General features: G+C 34.4%; 1 protein-coding gene across 1 annotated transcript in view; it reads right to left on the bottom strand.

The window, feature by feature from the left end:
* PsGEF (Protostome-specific GEF) overlaps positions 1-21,225 on the bottom strand; it is a 235,325-nt gene that overhangs the window by 66,292 nt on the left and 147,808 nt on the right. The window lies entirely within an intron of this gene.

Raw genomic sequence — 21,225 nt, 5'->3', positions numbered from 1 at the left:
AGCTTCTTGTCGCTTCAACTACGGACTCCCGAACTTTTTCCAGGTACATTATAAAATTGCACTTGCAAGTATAGAGAGTGTTCACCTACGAGTTATACTGGCTGGCCGAATCCAAAACCCCCCATGTGTTCGCACCTGTATGTAATTACATAGGTACTTGATTTATTTTATACCGCGTAGATTTTGCATAACATAAATCCAAGATGAAGAAGACGATGACGAACTTAGTAGTTAGGGTTTCTTTCCCGAAATAGGGCGATGAGATATATTACCCCTGGAATGGAATGGCATTGAAAGGGGAAGACTATTAATTATAAACATATTATTTTTCTAGTTGACATTTACAGACAAAACCAATTAAATTATTTTTGTTCCCATTGAACAATCGACCAGAACTTCTGAATTAAATCGAAAGTATGAACAAGATTTACTATATACTTTAATAATATTAATCTTTAATAATATTAATAATATTATATATTTATCTTTTATAACTATCATTGAATTATCTTTAATATTACTATCTGGTTGGGCCATTTATGCTAGCCCTATGTTTCCTCATATTTCCTTCCTAACTAAAATCCTCAGTATTATCACAAGGCCAGGCGTAACGCACTGACGAGTCGTAGTCGAGCGATTATTAATATAAAAACTTCAATCATTCATCGACCGCGCGCTTACAAAGACTTACAACCAATTATGACCGTCAAGTGCTGTGACCCAACAATACCGCGCGAGTGATAGTGCAACCAGGCCACGGAGCCAGCGTCAATAGCACAAAACGCCAGTTCCTGGTAGATACCCCCCACATCATGAAGCGGGCCCCAAGGATAGGATCTTCGCCGGGCCCCTCCACCTATCGCCAAGGTTAAAGGCAGTGTGACGCTCTACAGTAGCGTTTTTCAAATGGCATTTACGTTAAAATTAAGGGTTTTTAGTGTATTTTTAATACTTAAATCCACTTGAATTATGGAGTTATCAAGTAATGACAAAATTAAAAATTACATCGCATAACCACATATTTGAAAATATAACCATGCAGGCGACTTTTTTTTACTATTAGAGCAAATTTATGATGTGTGTTTATCTCACTTATTTAGTCGACTCGCCACGCCGGGACCACATGAGCCCGGGCCCCCACGCTAGAGCCCTGTCAGCCCCTCTCTTGTGGGGTCCATAGCCTGGTATCCTAACATAACCCCCCCAGAATTCACATCCACCATCACAATAATTCCATCAAAATCAATTACAGTCCACTATAAAAAGCGCGACCACTATCTAAGGAACATTCCGTTGTCTATAATTATTAAATTGAAAGTATCTATCAACAGTAGGTATTTTGAATGTATAGCGTTTGGTAAAAACCTTTTTGAATATTTGCGTGTAATATGGGAGTATCGAAAGACTTTCATTGTATCATGGGGGGACGAGTGATGGTTATGTATGGAGAAAAGCTCTCATAGATGCAAGCCACGTGCTCGATCGATTTTCGATGGAAATATAAGCAATTGAAATAAGCAAACAAACAAACATAACATAAAAAAAACGAAAACAGAATAATTCAACAATTATTATTACGATCATAGATTTTTTCTTCCAGTCGATAAATAATAATGGCACTACCATGTTTATTGGATATTATGTTTCCTCTCTCGTATTCGTATTGGATGTACATAGATACGTGTATCGAGAAAACACATCAGTGCCTTTACATTAAGCATGTTTCACATTAAATAAATATTTTTTGAAGTTGTATTGAATTCTATCAAATGAGTGCTAAAATAAAAAGATTGTCATGAAACCTCTTCACCAGGCCAGACGATGTATGATTTGTTTAAATAAATGCCACGTAAGAAGTTGTACAAATTTTCAGTTGTCGCAGTATGAAATTACGATGAAATTAACAATCAATTAACAAGTAAAATCATGTTGCAAACTTTGACGATAGACTCAAAAACAAAGTAAGTATGGTATAACGATTTTGAAAAAAACTCTTTTTGTTAATTCTACTTTATCTGAGTCCATCATAGTAACGGTTAACTCAGATACAGTAGAATATACCAAAATAACTTTTAATCAACTATTTCTTTTATTCAAATGAATAATTCACAAGATTTAAGAATATATCATTCTGATTATTGAACATTATATAATTTAGAAAAACACTAAACAAAGAGCACTGGGTGGTAGGTATTTAATAGCCAATAGCTAAAATATTTGTCGTTATTAGTATGTCTTCCGTAGCATAATGGCTGAATGCGACGAGTTTGGGGCGTTTACCCGTTGGAGATGCCGGGTTCGATCCCGACCGGTTGGCTTACTTTTTTCAAAAAAGTTTTTTCTATTGGTTGTGATATACTCTCTCGGTTAGTGTTTTTCTAAATTATATAATGTTCAAAATAACTTTGTTCAAACAATGAACTCATAATGTTTGATAATAGTGGTAGAAGCTAGAGGAGGCCTTCATCCAGCAGTGGATCGACCCAGCTGATGATGATAATGATTATAGTAGTGTACAATACTGACCAAATATTGTTATTTAAGTATAATTATTAATTGTGGACACATAATAATGGTTTAGTAAGGGCTTGCGCCCACACTACTGCTAGTTACTGCATACACGTCGTGGCAACTTACAACAGATTGAGAGATTTTCTAAAGTTTTCTAAAATACTCCAATTGTAGGCATGGGACTTCTATGATCTCGTACCGCAAAAGCAAGAGGTTAGATCTTACCAAAGTATGTTCGAAGTATAATTTAGAAAAGTTATCTCAAAAATATTTTAAATATTTTAAATGGCACATAAGTATTGTCCTTACTACTTAGCTCCCTTGTCTGCGTTTCGATGCGTAATCGTGCGTATTTGCTGTTATCTAAATTGTAAAAATCTTTAGCGTATTAAACCATCCGCGTTGTATTTATTAAATTTAATTAAACGTAACGTCCTCAAGTTGGAATCATAACCGTCGTAGTTCTCTGCTTAGTAAAAGGAAACCGACAGAGAAAAAGCGAGGTATCACCGCTTATAAATTTTGAAAATAAGTTTATCCTTCTCATTTTATTGTGAACTTTTTTATGTAGCAGTAGAAATATAATAAATTGTAGTATTTCATCCATTTTAATACGCCGCCGACAGATAAGGAAGTCAATAAACTGTACGACAATGTTAAAACATTTCGCTTTTTACAAGGCTCCATAACATTCGATCATATCCGATTTTTTCTTGCATTTCGATTTTATTTCAGAAAATTTACTACGACATAATGACTGCCAATCGCGTAAAATTTTTGAAACATCGCAAGTTGCATAATTACCTATACTAATTTATTAAAATATGTACTTATATTATTTTCGTTAATATTAATGAAATAATATGTAATTTATTGTAGCACATGAGTCGACAAATAGTTTAGAACAGACATTTTTGCCGGTACTTTTTAAAATACATCTTATGCCAAAAATTCCAAGCAAATCCAAAGTTAAAAGGCCTTTTGTAATAATTGTCATATTTAGGACTTGCATTTATCTTGCGAACTGCTCATTGACAGGGCTGAGTTTCTCGTGTGATTATAAAATAGGATCCAGGGTCTGAATTTTTTTTTTAAAACGACTTTGACGAAGAGAAACCAGCGGCACCAGTGAATTTGGGTACATACTCCAAAAGTACGACAGCAGTTGAGTTAAACATTATTATTGAAACACAATTGGACGAGATCTATTAAATTTACTTGTTCTAATTTAAAACCCACGATAGCCGAGCGGTTAGCGCGTCGGCTTAGAATGTCGAGGGTCCAGTGTTCGAATTCCGGGTCTAGAAAATTGATGTTTTTTTCAATTTGTGTTTGGACCAAGAGTATGGAACTAATACGTTAAGCAAGTGACTAACATCGATTTCTCGTAAGAACAAAAATCTGTATACAACAACCCTCTACTCAGTCTTATCTTCTTAGGATCGAAAAATGTATATATTATATAAAAAAATAAGTTTAAATAAATTGCTTTTACAGATCCAACAATATATAATAATAATACTTAGGGCCACTTCAAAAGTTAATATGACCCTGTTCATGGTGGTCGGATTTACCTAAACTTAGTCTATATACTGGATTCGAGCATATATTTACCAACTATTGTGTAAAACTATAGCCAGCGTGATGAGACAACTAAGACCTACACACTGGTTAAGCCAGTTCCTGACCGGCCATGGTGACTTCGCAGCCAAGCTGCCTAGTTTTTGTTTCATAGGACATGGGCCGGAATGTACATGCGGGCACGACCATCAAGGCGTTGAACACATCCTCAGGGACTGCCCGTTGATGGGATCCGACCGAACGGAGCTGTTTGCCAGGGTCCGTCCACACATGGCCGACTTGATATCAACCAAGGCCAACTTTGAGGCACTTGAAAAATTTGTTGCGTCATTTGGAGGCTGGAATAATTCATCACTTTAAACTCCTGACTCCTCTGTTTCGGCAGAGTTTCAGTACACGGGTACAGAGGACACGTAATGTCATTAAAGATAAATGACGACATAGCAAGTCAAGATTATTTTTATTTTCTAAAAGTCTTTCTTTAAGCACTAAGGTGCATGGTTGCTACATCAGTCCCGTGCAGCATCGCTTCGGCACAGGGAAGTGTGGCACTAAAATCTTTTCATTCTGACACGTTTATAGCGTCATGGAAAGCAGCCGTGCACAAGCCGCGGCTGCATATACATGGCGGGTGGAGATGGGGCAACTCAAATCATCCAATTGACATACTCCTGGACTTCCCGTCTTCAATGGGGAGCCGGAATAAAGTTTTGTAGGCCTAAACGTGCAGCTCGGCCACATCATAGTCTATTAACTGAATAGGAAAGACTTATGACGTATCACTTGGCTATCTGGATAAAAAAAGGAATATGTTATAATATGAAAGTTCTTTTGTAGTAACTGTACTCGCTAAATTATCACGCGAGCGTTTCAAAACATTTAAAAAGGCAGTCGGAAAAAATACGTAATCACGAGTAGACGTAGAGTTGAGTTCGCAAACTCTCGCGTCAAAAATAAAACTAATGTGTTAATTATTAGAATATAAGTGTAAAAAAAACCATTGAAAATACAAAGCCACGTGCTTACAAAAAAAACAAAGACTTTAGGTAATCTAATTTTGTGAATCCTGGGTTCAACCAATACCCTAAGATAGCTAGAACTCGGGATATCTCACAACATATTATACTATTATATATGTTTAAGTATTTTACAATATATGCATGTTTTTTGAATATTTTTTTTCAGTTTCTCTTTTGTATTATTCGTGTACCGGTCTTTTATGCGATATAAATTGTACGGGAGCAATCTCTACGGCCATCCACGTAATTGTTTGTAATAAATAACAGAGATCCAATGTAACGCCTGTCGCCGAGGAATAGAAACAAAACACAGAATAGAAAAGGGACATATTATTTGTGTAATATAAATTCAAATGGATCGTTCACACGTTTCGGCAATAAGGCGAAGTGATTCGGCGCAACACGTATTCAAATTAGGTCATATCTCACATTGGAAGACAAAAAAAAATTCACGTTACGCGAACGAAAAAGCCACGAAAGCTCTCGCAAAAACAAACGAATCCAATACCGGCTATATGATTCATCACGACATGCACAGCCGTGTAATCTAAACATTTCTAGCACAGCTTGAGAATGAACGTAAAACACACTAATGGAATTTTGCAGTAAAATTGTATAATATTCACAGCTATTTATGAAAAAGAAATATTGTAGGTATACAATAAATTTATGGCGAAAGTTTTTTTGACACCCCGAAAATAACAATCACTAAATTTAATATGAGATGGATAATGGGATACTGGTATAATTTTCCTCCTTCGGTTTCGTACTCGACAATATTATAACAAAATCGAAAATAGGAATTTAGAGTGTCTTTATAATGTGTAAATCTTATCTAATATATAAAAATTAATATTTGTTTGTTTGTGTGTTTGTTTGTTTATTTGTTCGTATTTAATGCGCAGCCATACCGTTCATACGATTGCGATAAAACTTTGTCAACTTATTGCTTGCACTTGCGTGAAGAGTATAGGCTATACTAATATATAAAAATGAACGTCTGTATGTCTGTCTGTCTGTCCCGTATGCGTTCCTATACCCATTCATCCGATTGCGATGAAATTTTGGTAAGTGGTTGTATGCACACCCATAAAGGTTTCTGAATTAGAAAAATCATCATCTTCTTCTTCTTCTTCATTCTATCTCCTTTTATTCGTATGGTTCCTCTACCATTCATCCGATTGTGATGAAACCTTCGTCAGTTGTTGTGTTAACACCCGCAAAGGTTTCTGAAATAGTACAACCTTCTTCTTCTTTTCTTCTTCATTCTATCTTCTTTTATTTGTATGGTCCCTATACCATTCATCCGATTGCGATGAAACCTTCGTCAGTTGTTGTGGTAATACCCGCAAAGGTTTTTGAATTAGTACAACCATCTTCTTCTTCTATTCGTATGCGTTCCTATTCCATTCATCCGATTGCAATAAAATTTTCGTCAGTAATTGTGCCAACACCCGCAATGGTTTCTGAATTAGTACAACCATCTTCTTCTTTTATTCTATCTTCTTCTATTCGTATGCGTTCCTATAATACCATTCATCCGATTGCAATGAAATTTTTATCAAGTGTTGTGCTCACGCCGCAAAGGTTTCTGAATTGATACAACCATTTTCTTCTTATTTTTCTTCTATTCTATCTTCTTCTATTCGTATGCGTTCTTATACCATTCATCCGATTGCGATGAAATTTTGACCAGTTGTTGTGAGCACGCCCGCAAAGGGTTCTGAATTAGTACAACCATCTTCTTCTCCTTCTATTCGTATGCGTTCCTATACCATTCATTCGATTGCAATGAAAATTTGATCAAGTGTTGTGTTCACTTCCCGCAAAGGTTTCTAAATTGATACAACCATTTTCTTCTTCTTTTTCTTCTATTCTATCTTCTTCTATTCGTATGCGTTCTTATACCAATCATCCAATTGCGATGAAATTTTGACCAGTTGTTGTGCGCTAGCCCGCGAAGGTTTCTGAATTAGTACAACCATCTTCTTTTTCTTCTATTCGTATGCGTTCCTATACCATTCATCCGATTGCAATGAAACTTTGGTTAGTTGTCGTGCGCACGCCTGCGAAGGTTTTTGAATTAGTACAACCATCATCATCTTCTTCTATTCGAATGCGCACCTACACCATTCATCCGATTGCAATGAAACTTTGGTGAGTTGTCGTGCGCATGCCGACTAAGATTTCTGAATTAGAAAATCATCTTCTTTTTCTATTCGTATGCGTTCCTATACCATTCATCCGATTGCGATGAAATTTTGACCAGTTGTTATGCGCACGCCCGCAAAAATTTCTAAATTAGTACATCCATCTTTTTCTTCTTCTATTTATATGCGTTCTTATGCCATTCATCCGATTGTGATGAAATTTTGACCAGTTGTTGTGCGCACGCCCGCGAAGGTTTTTGAATTAGTACAACCATCTTCTTCTTCTTCTATTCGTATGCGTTCCTATACCATGAATCCGATTGCAATGAAACTTTGGTGAGTTGTCATGCGCATGCCCAAGAGGATTTCTGAATTAGAAAATCATCTTCTTCTACTATTCGTATGCGTTCCTATACCATTCATCCGATTGCGATGAAACTTTTGTCAGTTGTTGTGCGCACACCTGCGAAGGTTTCTAAATTATTATTATATAAAATACAAAATTTGTTGTTTGTTTGTTCCATCCAATTTTGTTTTTTTTTTTTACTACATATTAATAAAATTAATAACGTTTTCATATTTTGGATCCGATTTTAATTTAGTGTTCTTATGTTTGACCTTTACTCTTTTTCGAATTATTTTCATAATGCTATATTGTATTACACAGATATTTTAATATTAAAAAAATAATTACCTCTTATTATTTTTCAAATATCTAAGATAAATATAACCACGAAGCGACCCTGAGCGAAGCCGGGTACTTCAGCTAGTAATAAAATAAATAACATATGGTGAATTTTCGTAAAGTATAATAATATATCGTCTCTGTTCTGGCAGCACACACTAAGTGGAGAATACTAGTGTTGAGTAATTTGACTTTGAAATTGTTAAAATGTTTGAAATGGTCTATCATGTGAGTTTATTAAGTAATCGTAAAAAGGATGACTTTAAAATAAAGACTGTTTATTTATTAAGAAGGTTTCCAGACGGTTAAGTTTGAAAGAAGGAACATTTTGGTATAACTAACTCAATATGTCATTTTTTCGAATAAGTGTCTGCCAGAACAGTGACGATATATTGTATGTAGAAATTTTTTTACTAAGAAAACCTATTTACCTGTAAATCCTGTAAAAATCTGAGAATAAACCGCACTTCCTTCGATTGCTGAGGGATGGTTCTTAGTACAAAGCTACGCTGAGGTATTTTAAATAATGGATAACATACTGTATGTGAAAGGTAAAATACGGTATGTCCATATTGACACGTTTACAGGAGAGACCAATAAATATTAGTGATTTTTCGCACATTAAGCAACTGTATTTTTGGTGATATAGTTTAAAACGACTACAACAAATATTCTTTGTTCGCATTTTTTCTAGTTTTAAGTATTTAGATTTTAAATTGCAAACATAGGTTTTATTTAAGTTTACCTACAAAGACATTTTTTTGTTTTTATTGAGTAAACATATTATCTTATTATAGAGGAAAAAAATAAATTTGAACAGAGTAATAACTCATTTTTACCAAATTTTGACTGAATATAGTTTACCTCTGCTACAGATTTAAATCGAGGCTTACTAAATTGATTTACAAGTGGCCTCAGGATTACTAAAAACATGTTTTAATGTCTTTGTAGGTACTATTACCAAATACTCAGTCTCGAATACCGCATCAGGCATTTAACATTAATATCAAAACACCTCCCCAACTAAAAGGTTGCACAGCCCTACCTAACAAACATTATCTTTCAAAACGACGATGCGAATCTCGGGTATCCACGGGCAAAAAGGGCGAGTACCTAAGCCCAGCTACTAGGAAATGGTAACTTGCCGAGAGACAAACAAAAATTTACCGTAATTTTGTTTCATCCCTTTGCCCCTCCCTCCTGTCTCATCACCCATAGATCCGTCGGAGATAATTGCGGGCAGTACAAATTCTTCCGGGAGAGTGGTAGGTGTCTAGGACCACGCGCTCGGCGTGGCCTGGCCACGCTTGTCTCAATATGATAAATTAGTGAATTTCTTTCCCCGTTATTGTGTTAATAATAATCCCTATAACCACCTCAAAACCACGCGTCGCGTCCTCGATAAAACGCCTTCGCGCCAGTTTGGCTAATGTGTTCAAACACGTGCTCCCACGTAGTGACTGTGTGATAGCTAAATCTAAGACTCCTTTAAGTGTAATTAATAATGTAACCCAAACAATGTCTGGAAAGTTAATGTAATTAAACGTCCCTGCGCAGGGAAATTGTCAAATCAAAGACGTGTTTTATCTTGAATTATATGTCCCGATGTCCACACAACCCTCAATCAAGGTGATACTCGTGAAGAACGCTGCCAGCATACATGTGAGTTCTCCACCCTTTCTTCTCGGTATCAGTACATATTCAATAATCATTAATTACATTATTTTTAAACAATATTGAATATTATACTACGAGGGTGGGTCAATAAGTCCTTAGAAAAGCCGACAGGTGGCGCGACTAGTACTGTAAGCGGTTTGTTTTCATGCAGCGGCACTACCGATTCAGTATGTTGCGAAGTTTCAATCAGATTGGTCGGGTTGTTGTTTTTTATTTTCGTACATTTAAAAAAAAAATTGCTTGTTTACAAAAATGGAGAAAATTGAGTTTAGAGCTGTTATTAAACATTTTAATATAAAAGGGTTAACAGCAAAGGAAATAAAAAATGAGTTGGATTTAGTTCACGGCATATCTGCTCCTTCACTTGCAACTATTTATAACTGGTTAAATGAATTTAAACGTGGTCGTACATCAACAAAGGATGAACCACGCTCAGGACGTCCTGTAGAGGTGACTACACCAGAAATGATCAATAAAATCCACGATATGGTGTTAAGTGACCGAAGATTAAAGTTGAGTGAGATAATTGAGGTTACAGGGATCTCAAAAGGTAGCGTCATTTCTATTTTACATGACAAATTGGGCATGAAAAAAGTTTCTGCAAGATGGGTGCCGCGTTTTCTCACAGTCGACAATAAACGCAATAGGGTGGTGGCCTCTAAAGCCCTGTTGTCGCCCATGCAACGCAATCCGGATGAATTTTTTCGTCGCTTTGTGACTGTAGATGAAACATGGATACACCACTATACTCCCGAGATGAAAGAACAGTCAAAGCAGTGGATTGCGAAAGGCGAACCATGTCCAAAGAAGGCGAAAACCGTAAAATCAGCTGGTAAGGTTATGGCTACTGTATTTTGGGATGCACGTGGAATTATTTTCGTTGACTATTTGGAACGGCCTCATTTAAACAGGAAAAAAATCCTCTTTCATCAGGACAATGCCCGTGTTCACACATGTTTACGATCAATGGCTAAAATTGAAGAATTGAAGTTCGAATTGGTCGACCACCCACCGTATTCGCTAGATTTAGCCCCCAGTGACTTTTTCCTTTTCCCAAACTTAAAAAAATGGCTAAGTGGACAACGTTTTTTTTCAAATGACGAAGTCATCGATCGGACAAATGCTTATTTTGAGGACCTTCCGAAAACTTATTTTTCTGACGGTTTAAAAAAAATTGAGAAACGTCTAACCAAGTGTATTGAGCTCCAAGGAGATTATGTTGAGAAATAAAAAAAAACACAAAAATAAAAACTGTTTTAATGCTTTTTTCTAAGGAATTATTGACCCACCCTCGTATCTACACAAGATTAAAAAATGAAGTGTTTCTTCAACGAACATTCATAATAATATCTAGGATTATATTATCTAACTTCTAGGACTACTTTCAGTAAATTTCTCCATACAAACAACTTGCAAAATTCAACCACATCTTGAATGTGACTACCAGATTTGTGTAAATGATAACAATGCTACCTCAATGAAATCGTTTTCACTGAAATAAAAGAAGATGATAATAATATGTATGTACCTAAATTGATTTTAATGTATATATATTATACTGATATCATAGAAGATTGGGGTTACCGTCTTCTATTAATTAGGAATAAAACCCCAAATCTACAATTGGTTGTAGTTTTGTTTGCTAGATCTGCTATGAAACGTCATTTATTTGATATAATAATAGCACAATATACATATTTCGAAATAATAATGTGCCAAACTTTAAAATGTCTTCAACTATTTTTAATCAGTACACATAGTACACGTGTATCTAGTTTAAGGGATATGAACAAAACTTGCTACGATTCTTTGTAGTTGATGATAGGATCCCACCAACCGAAAATAATTGGTGTTAATTATTCGCAAATTAACCGGAATTCAGTGAGTGTAGCGAATATTCTAGGCTGTGCAGGGTATGTTTAAATAGGCTTCGGTCCATAACTGGGCGTCTTACGTGGGCGAAGTCGGCGAAGCGTTGAGCGGCGCGCGCAACTCAAACGTGTGTGAAAATGTTCGTAGGCAAAGTCTTTTTTTGGTTATACGTTTATACGTTTGAGTTGCGCACGCCGCTCAACGCGCCGCAGAACGCGCTTACCTAAGACAAGCTATAAGAATATAGTCGTTGGAGATAATTTATGAATTATTTTATATAACACTTTGAAACATGTTGATATAGTATGATGAGAAAAACGTCACTGATTCATATTCGTGCCATTACTAAGTGTAACCTTCCACCTCCAGTTACATCGTCTACAATGGCAAAAGAGCCAACAGGTACAACTTGCGAGATTGGTGTAATATTTGTAAAAAAACCCACGTTGTCAGTTTATTAAGTTAAAGAGTAGGTATTTAACATTTTACATTTAGCATTATTAGGTAACTAATACAATCGGTTAAAACTAAAAGGCGTTTATTCGACGCTTGCATTCTGACGATGCTGATGTATGGTAACGAATCATGGCACCTTACGAAGGCTTATAGGAACCGTATACTGAGCTTCGAAAACAGATGTTTGAGATGGATACTGGCTGTGCGGTGGTATGAATTTAGAAGTGACGAGGAGATAGGAGAACGCAGCAAGCAGCCTATCATCACGCTGAGAGTGAAGAAGCGACGTTGGACCTGGCTCGGCTATGTGCTGCAGATACCAGAAAAGAACTACATCCGGGCTTGCCTGTTCTTCAAGCCGACCGGATTCCGGCGTCTTGTAATGCCACTAAATACTATATATATAGTATATACGGTAGAGCTACGGGATGCTGGTTTGACCTGGAACGATGCAAGAAGACTGGCGAGTGACAGGGATTCTTGGAGGCGCCGCGTCGTGTCCATATGCAAGAGGCGGATATGGCCGAAGAAGAAGAATACAAATAAAATAACTATTAAAAGCTTACACACTACATGGTAAGAAAATCAGTTCGGCAGCTCCGAAAAATGTTGGAATTATCTTAATAAAATAGTTTATTACTGAGCGGTCAGCGAAGCAACTTGCTCGATAGGAAACAAAAGCAGATTAGGAAAGAACGACACAATGCACATACCTAATATTATAATTATACTGAAAACACATTCTCCGGCTTCTACAGAGCTATGATTAATAAAAATCAAACATGATAATAAATTATTTTTTTTAACTTTTAATAATGCATTATTATGTATTATTAAATTGAATGTATATAGTACACAATATAATATAACAATATAAATTGTAATATATTGTGTACTATATACAATCACAATTACTTTCAATATTCATTTAATTCGCAAAGTGGTGGTTTTCAATTAAAATGCAAATTGAAAGCTATACCTACGTGCTCTGGTCACGTTATTACATTGTAGATTATGTTTTGTGGTTAACTAATATCCAATTATACGCTACTGCATAATAATATTAGTTTTCAATTAAATCTGCAGCAAAATTTGCACGGGATCACATGACAGTTACGATATCCATTACGTTCTACTTTAATTAAACGCTTGCGGTATGATGCGATCGACCACCATTTGTAAATAATATTACCCGACACTTTCAGCAGATTACTGATAAAATGATGATGTAACCGAAATAACCTATTATTATTGGCACTACAATTTGGAGTGGGCCCTGCATTTATGTTCAAAATATTCTCTTCCCTGCCCTGGAATGCACAACTGGATACGCCGAGGGTCTGGAGGTTCCTTTCTACTCCATTCAGTCACCCTCTGGCGTTGTCGACATTAAGCACGTCGACGCTGATGTGTTATTCATTCTTCATGTGTCTCACTCAGCGGAGATTCGCAGACACGGTACAATTTCAGATTAAAGCGGCGCCGCCATATTCCATTACCCATTTTCAGAGATTGGCCAAAGGATCTTTGGATATACCATTCACTCAAATACCATAATTTTCTTACAATCGGTCAGGTCAGTAGTCAGTACAGGGTCCATATCTTGGCTCCGTATGTCAGTGTCAGTCTGACGATAGTTTTTTTGAAGTTATACTTCTTTTGGCGCGTTTGGTAAATCAGATCAGAGTGTATTTTTGGCGTTTCACATGTAACACATAATTTATTTTTTCACACGAAAAAAACGCACTCGATTGGATTCGAACCACCTATTGTTCGGTATGTAATTTAACAAGATAATTAAGAGCTAGTCAAAGAATCTAGTTTATCACAAGTTTTGTTTTGGTTTTGTTACGCCAAAGAAGTATAACTTCTATCGCGCGTACATAAGTACACACACCGATTTTTTTTACAACCGTATCTTTGTTTTGAAACCGAAATAGTTTCTGAAATTTAGTATTATTTATTATCCTTCTTTAGCCATTCTAGCTTCTTAGGTAGAATTTATGAACTCGAAGTCATGTTTTTTGCTTTCTGAGTGAGTGCTTTCATCTGTAAGTTATCGATCCGTCTATAATTCATGCGAATTGTTTCATATAACTACGTTTTATTTGAGATACGTACTTCAAATTCCATCCGTCAGGTGGTAATCTGATTTGTGATCAATAATAATTAAGGTAATGTAATTTAATCGCAACAGATGACTGGCGCAAGCCAAATTTTTATTATTGACGTTATTGTACTTATTTCTGTTACTGGATATTATACAATATATCTATGTTTAAAAAAAAAATAGTTTCTTTATTACAGCGAATATTATTTCAAAATTATGTTTTCTTCTATATCAACATATTTTTTTTTGTTAGTATATTAAGTATTGAAAATATACATGTATGATTTGAATCCACACGCAAGAACGGGAAAATACTTAAGAAAACTCTCATGAGAGGATAGGAGTGATGAAAGCAATTTGGTTTGTTCATAAAAAAGAAACAGCAGTGTTCTGAGTTGAACAAGTTAAATATTCAATTTTGAGAGTTATCATATTGACATATGATAATACTATAAAAATCATCTTCTTATCTACGAGGCTTGTCAATGAACTTTCGTGAACTATAATCAATATCTCGCGATCATAATATATTTCAATTCACTTCTCGAAGTGTTATTATATAAAAGGGGTAAATATATAGTGGGGCGTGTATACATATAATATGATTTTATGGTGAAACAACGCGGTATCGAACGACAAGAAACGGGAAGAATTTTCAGAATATAATACTGCGCGGAGGGAAGAATTCAGGCGCCGTGTCAGTTGTGGAGCTTTTGTGTTCGGAGAAAGGATTACATTTGCAAACAGCAAATGGTTATCCTAACCGAAGTTCTCATATTCTAATTTCGAAAGAATATTGTGAACTATATTCTCATATTCTACTTTCAAAACATATTATGACGAATGATATTCTCATATTCGAATTTTAAAAATACTACGACTGAATATTTATTATGACAGTGTTCTTACTTTCAAATTTTACAAAAATGATATGAACGACATTCTCATGTTTGAAATTGAGAAGAGTACAATTATTGGAATTATCATAATTCCAAATTTGAATATTAATATAAGTACAATTTTAAACGTATATTTTATTTAAAAGACATACTATGAAAATGCCCCATAATGTGTATTCTACTAGGAAAATTCTTAAAAATATTTTAGACAAGTAGAATTCGAGTTGTCTACTAATTGAGCTAATACGAATGGGTATTTGAAATTCCGTTAATAAATGACAACCATCTTTTGCAATAATTTTAAATATACATAAAATAATAGTAGTACTAACCTTGATTTATAGATGGTTATATCTTATAATTTATTTAAAAAAAAACATAAATAAATAGTAACAATATTCTCAAATTTTTAATTAAAAAAAGAGAAACATACTGTCAATATCAAATTATTAATATAGGTATCTGAAAGACAATTCTAAAAATAATATGCTACTGACAAATAATTATCAACCTTTTACCGTTATTTTACGTAATGTAGTCAAATTATAAATTCAAGACGTTCACATAATGAAATGGGAAAAAAAGAATATAGAGAATAAGAGTAAAAAGTTTTTTACTTATAAGTTATATATTTACTTATATAGATAAATAAAAGTACAAGGAAGTATACAGGGTGCCCAAGGTGCTTATTTTCGTTTTATCCTGTGCTGCCACAGTACGTTACATCTACTGGTTTGGCGAAAAATGGAAATGCATGGTTTAGCAACATAACTTTGTATTTTATAAATGCCTTCATCATTGTTTTATATTTTGTCGATAATTCTACGAATAACTTACTAAAATATGAAATCGGCGTATTGTAGCAACTAGAATATATTATAATATTTAAGAATTACAACGTTAGTTGACAATATCGAATGGGAAAAGTTAAATAAATAATACTTATCCAAAATAATATAAAAAAAATATTTTCTGTAAAAAAGCTTTATTTTATTCAACTGTACCTAATGTGCAACAAGAATTCACTATTACAATTGATAATAGGCAGGCACAGGAGAACATTAGAAATCTCCGCTAATGGTTTGGTAAGAGCATAAGAGCCATGTCCCAAGCCGCAGTAAATAAGGTGGAAACATCACTAATGATAGTCAACCTCTGATAAGAGACGGCGCGAACGTAGTTTGAAAAAGGAATGCCGCCATGAGAAATGCGGCGACACGACATACCCCATTTTTCTACGACACTGAGGAAACGCGGGAAGCGCGGGGATGACGAGAAATGCGGAAACGGTTTAAGTTTTCTTTTTTCGCTTTTCTTCTTTGCACATTTTCTTTCTGCGCCTCCCGCCGCGTCCCCGTCTCTCGCCGCAGCCCACTCCTTCTGGACAAATTGATACATTCTTGTTTAGAAAACGGGGCTCTTGCCGCTCTCTGGACGCCGCCGTGGCGTAGGTACTTTTATTTCTCGTGTTTACAAAAGGGTCGGAAAATTTTGTTTGCGTATTCTAAAAATCGTTATAGTCGGTTTGAATATGGAATAATGTTGTATCTAATAAAATGTCGCTTTTTATAGTGAGACATAAAAATGTACACGCAGACTTGAAATAGGTAGGTACTAAAACCATCGAGCTCAACCCCGCTTCGATATAAAGAGCGGTGGCAAAGACTCTTTACTAAACGATTATCTAATGTTTATCATGTAAAGTATTTTTATCAAGACGAGTCTTCTACGCACGTATTCTGTATTAGAAATTTTGAAAGCAGTTCGATTTTCGAATTGAACGACTGTACTTGTGGTTGTATTGGTAACAAGTTAATTGTCTTTCTTCTTCTATTGGCAACACCAAAAATAAAATGGCGGCTCAAGTTTTGTTTTAAACTAATACATAGGTACGCATTTATACGTACGCAATATCCGTTTTGATACGGCAATAAGTGTGCGATGCATGTAGTGTAAAATTAAAGTCGAATTTAATTATACATTATCTAATCCTATAATTTATGTATGCAAGGCTTATTTTGGGAAAATCTGCACATTGTATGATCATGTATGAATGTAATTCACTTATTGGGTGAATCTGAAATTATAGTGAAATGTCACAGTAGAAGTATGAAGTTTTCTTCAAATGACCTTGATATGTGAAATCATTTGTAGCTAACCTAATCAGTAGACCAGAAGTTCTTTTTGTGTTTCAATTTTATATACACTGCATCTCTATAGAAGAAAGATTTTTTGAACATTTTTGATTTTTATAATAATCAGATTAATTATTAACTACGCGTATTTAAAAAAAAAAGTACGACATAAATGCATATATGTTGTATAGGTAATAATTATACTATGTATTTAAATTCAATATGTAATTATTCTTTAAATCATATATTTTAGTTGTCCTCTCTTTAATATTATCCTCACGAGAGAGAAAAAAATAAAACAAAAACAAAATACACAACATATCACTGATAATGTCTATGTCTTCAGAGAGTGCATTGATTATTCTTGTACCCTTCTACCGAGTCTACAATAACTTCATAGCAATGGTGTGTACCCAATAAACCAGTTGCCAGACGTAGGATTCGAGCCCACACCCACGGCTGTAGAGTCGACCGCCCTATCTCCGCTCTTCCGTGGGGTACAAAACGAGTATATCGTATTATAACGGTTTCATGCAAGTACCTACATAATAAAAATGGTAATTGTTCATCCCAATTCTCTAGAGCTTGCAATGAATAAATTTAAATTAATCTCGGCTTTGGCTTAATTTTTCAGTTTCTAGTTAATTGTCATTTACTCTTACGGAAGAAAGAAGATTTAAATGCAAATTTATTTTAATTATTACCATTTATATAACCACAAAAAATCTAAATATGCAAACTTGACATTAGTCTGACTAATCGTTAAAAAAACAGTAAGGAATGCTTTCATCTTTATTATTTAAATATTGATAATAAATACCCAATGGAATTTATAGCTGAACTCTGCTGCTAAAATATGTAGGGAGTTTTGCTGTTATTAATGGGTACATGGTTAGCAACAAAAAAACGTGAAAGTGATCACTAACTTAATACATAAATAATTGTCATGGGTAGGGCAAATCTAATATAAATATATTTTAGTATAAATTGAGAGAAAATAATTAATTTAAAATATTTTGCTAAATAAAATTTTGTCTCCATTGTTCGTTGTGACAATACTTAATGAGTTTTACTTTTCATACGAGGAGTTATTGTTCGGGGGTTTTTTTACACGAGGACTTATACTTACGGGGGTTAATATCTGAAGGGGTTTTGTACATGGGGTATTTGTCCTGTTGCCAGGCTTGTAATATGATCGTACGGTTACAGCGTTATCGATTTATCTACATTATTCTATGTATATGTTATATAAAATCATAATGTTATCGTTATATTATTAAATACAATATACCTTAAAATACTTTTCCAATTTCCTATATCTTTATCGATATGATTTATTATTTGTGTACGCTGTTATTTCTGTAAGCTACTATTATCTGGCATCGGCACTAAAATACATTTCATGGATTATTAGATTCGATTTGTATTATGAGATATGTTTGTTTTTTGAATAAGGATATTTTTATTCATGGAATGATATTAATAAAATATGTCACTAACATTACGGAAATAGTATCCATTGATTGTTCGTGGTTATTTAATTGTTTGTATATTTTTGTAAACATAGCGTTTTACATAATATTGTGTATATCGTCAGACTATAAATTTAATACACTTTATAAGACACTCGTAAAGTTTATGCTCTCATACGACTCGGAAACATGAGCATTAACTGACCTGAAACATTTATGAAAGAAAAAATATCCTCTATAGCTATGGGTCAAGCAGGGATGGAAACAATATTAGGCTAATACAATTGGAGGAGGGTAGGGGGCGGAGATATTATATAATATAAAAAATACATTTGTTTAAAATATCAAGAGCTTTTTAATATGTTACGCATGTATTCAGAGACTCGAAATTGGTATATAGATACATACACTATCATAATATTATGTATGCGATGTCGATATTATATTGAAATTTAGAGACTTTCTCAAAAACTATATTGTGTTGAAAGAGTCATGATGCTGATCCGGAATCCTCGCTAATCATTTCATCGTAGTTGGTTTCCAAATAGAAATATTAAAAAACAAAAGTGTCGTCAATTTAGTTTCCGAGATAACAGATCATCGGATAACAGATTATATCACCTGATTATAACAGATTTAGCTTCTTCGAGAACATAATCGTGCTAAACGATTCAATAATAATATAGATATAATTTAGCATATAATCTTTTATTTTTTTGATTTTTTTAGTACTCATAATTAAAGTAGGTTTTTTATACCTATCACTTTTGCGTACAATCAGGATTTAAAAAAAAGATAAGTAATCTACTAAAAGTAAATGAACGTATAATATATAATGTGAAAGCTTTGAAATCGATTGTATCTAGACAAGCCCTCAAAAAGTCTACGAATTTGGGTCAAAATCATCGGATAAGAAATGTAAATATTAAAAATTCACGTCGGCGAAAGGTCGGCCTATGTTCTTAGGTTGGAAATAATAATTGGTTACTCAGGCAAGGAGAGGTAGCAACGACCTTAGCGTGTCGGAAAACACGGGTTCCGTGAATCATCAATAAATAGATTGCCATATTCATGTGCTTTTAATGGATAGGCGGCATTTTGATAGCCTTGGACAGGCATATAATTATACGGCATGTCTAGGTACTAGATTTGTGGCAATTCTCGCAAAATACTTAGATGTTAAAAGAATTTTATTTATCATAACATATTTGCTGTGCCCTAATAGGATTATGTACTCAAAAGAGTGTAAAACAGGCTTTATAAAATCGATATAATATGTTGTCGATGCTGTGAATAAATATTGATAAACTGCATTTAACTCAAGCCATGATAGTCGAGCGGTTAGGTGTCAGGCTTATAATGTCGTGGGCATGGTTTCCCACATCATAAAGCGGCCCCCCATGCCAGGATGTTTGACGCCCCCCTACTTGTAGCTAAGGTTGAAGGCAATACGATGTTCTGTGGAACCTCCGGATTCCGAGGGGTAAAATTAAAGGTATTCCATGTATTTTTATCACTCTTCATCATAATATTATGATATCACGAGCTCCCTATTGTGGTAGCCAAGTAATATGAAACACTTGGCTATATTGGATAAATATCCATTTTTATCAGTCAGAAAACTAAAACTAAAATAATTATAAAATAAAATTCTACACCTCGATTACAATATTTATTACGATATTACAATTACAATATTTATTTATATACGTAGAAGTACTATATTTAATTATAGCAATCATCGTATGACATACAATTATGATTATATTTTACTATTAGAGCAAATTTATAATGTGTGTTTATCTCACTTAACTGATCGACCCCCCACGCTGGGCCTCCTGCTAGAGACCTGTCAGTCCCCCAATTATGGGGACCATGGTTGTGGTTCCCAGGTTAGGTAAGTTGTTCTATTGTATAACCCACGATGGCCGAGCGGTTACCGCGTCGGTTTATAATGTCGAGGGTCACAGGATTGAATCCCGGGTCTGGAAAATTCACACGTGTCACATTCAATGTGTTTGGTGTCAGAGAATGGACCTAATATGTTGAGCAAGTGGTCAACAACCATTTCTTGTAAAATAAAAAAAAATCTGTTAATACAACCTGCTCCCTTTGGAGACTCATTATATAAAAGGATCGGACATGGTAAACAAAGTATTGGCGATGAGCTGCAGTATCTACCTGGCTTTATTCGGGTGTGATATATATTTAATAATTAATACTTCATCGACGCGCGAGTTTTTGTTTAATTCTGTATTTTAAATTTATTTATTTGTAATATCGAGAATCGATCGCGTATTTTGAGATATCAAATAATGAAATGTTTAGTAATCAATTATCTGAAAAAAAAGTAATCGATGAAGCCCATGTTTCTATTAGGAAACTGTCCACGAGGAATTTATCGGTGAACCTGTCAAATTCATTTACGAAAAGTAATTTATTTGGAAGAAAGTTGTATGGGGACTACTAGATGAAAATAAAATTCTACAAAACTATTGGTCCAGTAGTTTAACCAAACAAATGGAAACTCTAAACTAAATTATACTAATTTATTAGACTAATATGTAGATACATTCAATTTTAGGTTGGTGTTCAATGTGCACTTAGCTATTATTTTAGCATTATCATTAAAAAGGTAAAATAACATGGGCTAGTAGG

This window comes from Rhyacophila brunnea, unplaced genomic scaffold (genome assembly GCF_057557595.1).
Source record: "Rhyacophila brunnea isolate RB1 unplaced genomic scaffold, BYU_Rbru_1.0 scaffold_2, whole genome shotgun sequence".
Taxonomy (NCBI): Eukaryota; Metazoa; Arthropoda; class Insecta; order Trichoptera; family Rhyacophilidae; genus Rhyacophila; species Rhyacophila brunnea.
This window is presented reverse-complemented; position numbering and strand designations above follow the sequence as displayed.